Source organism: Sarcophilus harrisii, chromosome 1, assembly GCF_902635505.1.
Source record: "Sarcophilus harrisii chromosome 1, mSarHar1.11, whole genome shotgun sequence".
Lineage (NCBI taxonomy): Eukaryota > Metazoa > Chordata > Mammalia > Dasyuromorphia > Dasyuridae > Sarcophilus > Sarcophilus harrisii.
The window spans coordinates 394027616-394034981 of record NC_045426.1 but is presented as its reverse complement, the minus strand read 5'-3'; the positions used below and the strand labels follow the sequence as shown (position 1 = coordinate 394034981).

General features: G+C 35.8%; 1 pseudogene; it reads right to left on the bottom strand.

The window, feature by feature from the left end:
• Positions 1 to 374: 374 nt before the first annotated feature.
• Positions 375 to 1041, bottom strand: LOC100921488 (annotated as a pseudogene).
• Between the last annotated feature and the right edge of the window lie 6325 nt (positions 1042 to 7366).

Here is a 7366-nt window from a genome sequence, read left to right as displayed (position 1 = left end):
TATTATAAAATCATAACAATACTATTAATATTATTAAATTTTGTTAATATTGCTATAGTAATGATATTAATATTATTAAATATTAATAAATTCATCTAAAAAGTACAAACAAGCTGTTGTTCCTACTAATTTATGGTATATGTATATATAACAGTGTCCTATGTTAGAGAACCTGTCAGTGATAATAACTAGCTCTTCTCTTTTTTTTTTTTCAGAGATAAATGAGCACTTTTATTTCTTTGTTTCACAAATAAACTGACTGAAATGGTTGTTTCCTGTGAACTAATCAAACAGATAAATCTCATATCTTCATCAGACTCTTCCAACTATTCTTTGACTTCTACCTTGGCTGGAGCCATATTGTGGCTGGAGCACTACTGTGCTACTGCACCTGGAGCAGCCACTACAGAGGTGGCCATTAAAAATACCAAAAAATCAGCCAGAAAGCCTTAACCTTTTCAACTATTGGGAAGGTATACTCAGTTTCCAAAACTACAATCAAGACTCACTTGTACCCGTTGATGATAGAATGGGGGTATTGATGCTATAGTTGGATAACCATTCTACAGACAAACATTGGCAACATTATAAAAATTCTTTGTGAACTGAAAATGCAAAGTGTCCTTCATAATATCCAGTTTTTCAAAACTATAGATTCTACCACTGTCACTTTTAGAACAATCAACCCCAAGGGGAACAGGGATGTTCAGCATGTTCAATACTGTGGAATCAGTAGTATCTGCTTTGTCTCCAGTCTGAATCAGATATATCATTCAATCTTTTGATAATAATCCTGGAAATATTGGTGATGATATCCAAAGCCTGGAAGAAGAAAGTCTTCTTGGGACCCAGATTAGTGTTCTGGATTGGTGTGACATCACATGGGATAATGGCACCAGAACAGGTGGCATCTGGCATCTTATTGACCAAAAACATATCCCTAATATCAATCAGGTCCTCCTTCATGAATACAAAACTAACATTCACTGAGACATGAGGCAGCAGTTTCTTCAGGGCATGGTTTTTCTTCAGATGCCCATGAATGATTATAAATCATGGTTTTTCTTTTGTTTTCATTAATGCTATGACTTTCCCATAGAGGGATATCAGGATAAGTGTGCTGCATCTGTTTGAAACTCATGTAGCCTACTCTCATAATAAAGCACTTTGGAAAATCATAGAAAAGTTGAGAAGGTAATTTGATTTCTAAGTAACCCTATCTTACTTGAACATCTTAAGATGCTTTAGGATTCACCACATAGGGTTTAAAGATAATATCATAAGCATTCTGGGAAGATGGCAAGGCAGGTCAGAAAATGTTAAACTCTATAAATAAGACAAAATAGAGCCTCAGGGAGAGCATATAGTGGTTAAAAATAAACAAGAGCAGTGCTCCTGAAACAACTATTATTCCACAGTCTTCTTGAACTGTTCTACCTCAGTTTCCCTGCATTAGTTTCCCTGAATTATATGTCCATTGTCCTGAGTGCTAGTATGCCCCCCCCACTTTTTCCTGTCCATTAGGGCTGTACTACCCCCTTCTAAACATTCCAAAAGATAAGACTATCTGGGATAACTCATTGACATCTTTACTTCTGTTTATTCAGACATCCTGACTCTGGCTTCCTAGTAAGAATTTATAGTTTTCCCCCCATCCTGCTAGAACCAAATTTATGGTCCTGAGACTTCCCGCTCTTTCTTCCTGCCTTTGTTTCTCTTCTTACTAAGAGTCCTGTAAAAAAAAAAAAAAACCCGGAATTCACCACTGGATACTTTGAGACAAGAGTCTTGTCCAGTCAATCAATTAAACTCTCCAATAAATAAAATATTAAAACTCTCTAATCTTTATCTTGCCTCAATTTCTCCATCATTACACAACTACACAAAATCTAAAGAAAGATTGCAGGACAGAGGTTTGACCTTTCTGAAGTGTAAACATACCTCCAGGCTAGTTTCACTAAAACAGCAAGTGATGAACTCTGGGGCTAGTTGTGTTGTGAGGTGCATTAGGCTTTAACTTCAGGAATTTTCACCCCCAGGATAGTGTGGGACTGGATGTCTGAGTCAGGGAATAGTGATAGAACCTCTGCTAATAAGGGCTGCCAGTCCCAGCTATGCTGCCAAGACATGGTCCTGGAGGAGAAGGAAGCAACAAAGGCCTGGTGAATGCAGAAGCAGTGGAGCAAGGATGCTTCTGCCCATAGGCACTTAGAGAAGGGCAGAGTTCTTGATTTTGATTCCAGGCCTGAGAGAAGAACTTTTATAAATAATATTTTTAAAATGAACAGGCAAAAAGAGATGAAAGTCAAACATACAAAGCTACTTATAGAAATAGAGAAGATGAATTCATTTTCAGAGCAAAAGTAGCTTTATACCTGAAAGAGTAACCTCAAATGATCACCTGACTAAAAAAAAATTCATAGAAGAACTCAAAAAACAAAGAGCTTAAAAATCAAAAAGCAGAGATTGAGGAAAAATACTTTAAAACAATAAGAAAAATCCAAGAAAAACAATATAATAAAAAAAAGTTACCTTAGAAAAGATCCCGAATCTTAAAGAAGGAAATGACTCCTCAAAGTTTAGAATCAGGCAAAAAGAAGCCAGCAAAGTTATAAGATGCCAAGAGATAAAACAAAATATGAAAAATGAAAAAAGCAAAAAAATGAGAAATGTCTTGTAAGAAAAACAATTGATGTAGAGAACAGATCAAGAAGAGAAAACATGAATAATTGTACTACCTGAAATCTATGATGAAAAAGAAAATCTTGATACAATAATATAAGAAATAATTAAAGAAAACTACTTTAAACTGTTAGAATTAGAAGTAGAATTAGAAAATAAAAATCCACTGATCCCATCTGCAAGAGATTCTACAAGGAAAACCTGCAAGACTATATAGGCAAATTACAAAACCTCCAGTTTAAAATAGCATTATAAGGAACAACAAGAAAAAAAAATTCAAATATGATAGAGCCACAATTATCAGTCAGTACTATACAATCCACATGTAGAACCAGCAAATGCAGAAGTTTTGAATGCTATGAATAAGTACACATTGATAAAGAAGTTGACATACACACTGCTAGAGGTAGTGCAGTGTTTGAGAGTTTCTGAAGGAAAGTGTGGGAGAGGAAAAGTATTATACTGATTATCAAACTGAAGAGCTATTGTGCTGACCTCATTGTTCTTTGCCTATGAAACCTGGATTCAAAGTCTATTGGAGAGACCACAACTCCATTGAGGCTGTCCATATTGCTCAAATGCCAAATACATGCTTGCCAAAAAGACTATTTTATGGAGAATTCACAAAGGGCAATGTGAAGACTGCGTATTTTAAAATCAGCCGGAGTCAGGATTCAGGTTAAGGGAAAATCGTCAGTCTTTATTCTCAGTGAAGAAAGATCGGAGGTGGAAGAGAATGGGCAATAGCAATGTGTGTAGCTGAGTCAAGAAGCTAGCTAGACCAGCAGCCACACGACCAGGAGCTAAGAGTATGGAACCCAAGTCAATCTCTCCTAGCTTTTCTTCCTGTCTCTCTGCCTCCACCCACCAAAATCGTCATATCCTATACAACACATCAGGACTTGCACAGAGAGTGGGCAGGAATCATTCTTTATTCAATCATGTATATTAATAGAGTGTAGTCCAATTACTATTTAGCCTCATGTGCTTGGGACCTCAGTGCATCAACTCAAGCCTCAGCCCATTACATCTCCCGCTTTCTTTTGTTTTAGAACACAGATGGTCATGTCATCCCTGACTCCTCAGGGAGGTCAGAACCCCCAAGGGGAGGTGATCACACCCTCCCTAACTTCTCAGGGAAGGAGATGAAAGCACCAAAAAGGAGATGATCACGCCCTCCCTGATTTCTCAGGGAGATGAAAAGCACCAAAGGGAAGTGGGGGTTGCTAGCGGGTTTTTGGGCTGAAGGGTCTTATTATGCACAAACCCATCAGCATGGGAGGTATTACACAAACACATAGCAATAATGCAGAGGCTATTAGGAATGACCCTCCCCTCAGTCAGTGCAGGCTCGATGTGGTGTAACAAACATGGATTGTACATGCAAATAGTGGAATAGCAAACAATATAAATCAACATGTTGTTAGAAAAGATCACCAGAAGTCCTAGAAGGAGGGTATGTAAACAACAGTCACACATACACCATCTTCAGCAACCAAGAGATAGTCCAAAACCAATCAATTGTTCATTGCTTCACATGTCAGGGAATCCAATGATCCCCCTGAGTTTTTGAAGTCCTGCAAAAATCTTTTTATGTGTTAGGGAATCCAATGATTCCAGTAGATTTTGAAGTCCTGTAACAGTCTTATCATTTCTCAGAGAATCCAACGATTCCTGAGAGTTTTCAAGTCCTATGTTTCAGAGAATCCAATGATTCCTGAGGGTTTTGAAGTCCAACAATCTTTGATGTCCATGAGCCAAACGCCATAACTGCCATGCTCTTTCAATGGTGAGCACAATCTATTTAGCCTCACGTGCTTGGGACCTCAGTGCATCAACTCAAGCCTCAGCCCATTACAGGGTAATCGTTCACAAGGTGGTCAGAAAAAGCAATACAAGGACACCCTTGAGTTCTCTATCAAAAATTTTAGAATTGATTGTATGATATGGGAAATACTGGCACAGAACTACCCAGCATGGTATGCCCTCATCAGAGAAGGTGCTGTGCTCTCTATACAAAGCAGAATTGAATTAACTCAGGAGAAATGTGAGATGCACAAAGAAAATCTACCCCAAATATTCATAGATAAATGCTCATATTTTTGTCTGACCTATGGCAGAGCATTCTGAACTCAAATTGGTCTCATCAACCACAGTCAGATACATGAACTTGACTCTAACATGGTGATATCATTTAGAAGGGAAAAAAGTCTTCAAACTTATAAAGAAATAAGAGGGTGAGGAAACAGAATAAAAGAGGAGTATATAAGGTTAATTGATTAACTGGAATAAAGATAAACTGGATAAAGATAACTGGAATGGGATAAAAGAGGAAATTATATATATATATATATATATATATATATATATATTTGGAAAGCTATAAAGGTTTTTAAATTTGTATAAAAACAAAAGTGTATAGGGAAAGGTTTGGGGGAGAAGACAAGGAAGGGATACTTAGAGTGAAGTAGGTTAAGTAATAGAAGGGCAAAGTAGTAGGTAGCAGGAAAGTAGAGGAATCAGGAAGGATAGAAAATAAGAGATATACACAAACATAAAATAAAGATCAGTAGTAGAATATATAATGTAACAAAAACAGGGATGTTAATCCTGATCAGAGACAAAGTTAAAGCTAAAGCAGATTTAATCAAAAAGGCAAAAATGGAGAAACTCTACTCTATTGTCAGTTATATTAAACAATATTGTTTTAAAATATTTAAAATAACTAGACATCATAAGGTTGGAATAAACAACTGTGTTGTAGGAAATGATGAGTTGGTAGAGTTAGAAAAAATATGGAAATACAGACTTTATGAGAAAGATGCTATCTCCCTCAGAGAAATAGGGTACAAACAAGTATAGTATGGTCTTATATATACATATTTATTTATATGCAAATGAATGTATATGCATATGATTATAGGTATCTATGCATAAATGTGTATGCATTTATGTGTATATATAAATATATCTGTATTTAACTATAGTTTGTTGTGGGAGAAAGGGAAAAAAGAATAAAGTAAAAAATTGCACAGAAGAGAATGAAAGAAAAGCTACAAAGAAGAAAAAAAAAGATAGACAGTTCTGAACAGAATATATTGTATTTGTTATATAGACTTTCTTGAAATCAAAATTTGTTGCTTGTTGTGGCCATCTTTTAAGAGCTCATGGCTTATGAGCCCTTTGATCTCAGAGGTGAGATGAAAGAGGCGGGAAATTCATAGAGTGTGAAAAGAGCTCCAGTTTATTATGCCATATAACCATGTTGAAATACATTTTTGCAAGCATGATCAGTGTATGAATAGTAGACAATCCCCAATCACCATTGAGAGAAGCAGCTTGTGGTCTTTGCTTATGCATGGTATCTACCAATGAGAAGAGAGCCAAGCAAGCAATTCAGCAGCTCTCTCACAGGTGAGAGGTCCTGTTCAAGCATGCCTATTTACATAGCCACTGGTTGCCACCCTTGGCTTACACTTGTTTTCTATCATAAATCAATGCTCCTTGTTCAACAGGGGTATTTCTACAATGTGGCAGAAAACTTATTGTGCATCAAAGGTTGAGGTGGCCTCAGTACTCCCTCTCAACAGAATCCCATACCCTTGCAGTTGCTATATATTTTTAATTTTCTCATGTTCTGCCATGTACATGGCAATTTTTTTTTCTTTTCTTACTTTGTATTTCAGTTTAAAATAATAAAAAAGGGGAAAGACATCACTTACACTTGCTTGTGGAGAGAAACTTCTGAAATAAGTACGAGACAATCTCATAAAGTAGTTTGCCATAATAGTAAGAACAACTTAGTCTGAGTTTCAAAATGCAGCTGAGAATCATAATGAATTTAGGAAACAATGGACTATTTTGGAATAAACAATTTTGCCCTTCTATCTATTAAGAGTCATACATTGGACAGCTGATAAAGCACAGTGACTAGAATGTCAGGCCTAGAATCAAGAAGACCTGAGTTCAAATCTGATTTCATATATTTACCAGGTTTGTGACTTTGGGCAAGTCATTTAACTTTTATTTGCTTCAAGTTTCATCATCTGGACAATTGGAATAATAACAGCACCACCCCCTCAATTTCTTTATTTATAAAATGACTAGATTAGATGAAATGGCCTTTAGTCCCTTTCCCTTCTGAATTTATGATCTTATGATCTGAAATGGAAGTTATTATTAATAGTCAATCAATAAAAAGCAAAAACACTTTAATAATACAAAACAAATTGATAGCAGATCTATCTGTGTCTTTGGCACATTTACATATATATCTGGGGAACAGATATTGAAGGATACCATAAAGAAGATTTTTAATGTTCTTTAATAAATAAATATTTAATGCCAGAAATTTCTTCTTTCTGTAACATATGGATTGCGTGTGTATGATGTTATAATTCATGTTACACAAGGAAAGCTCAAACTTTCCAAGTTTCCCTTAATAATGCATAGGAAATACAATTTTCAAATACTGAGTGGTTCACATAAATCACTTGCTCCAACCCTACTTCAAATTGTCTAACAATGTAATATCTTATATATCACAGGTATTCCTTTAGCATTTTTTGAATGAGCAAAAATTTATGAAATTAGCAAAGCAAATAATTAAGAAGAGGCAGCTAGATGGTGCATTGGCTACAGTACTAGGGCCTCTGATTAGGAAGACCTCAAACTAAATCAAATC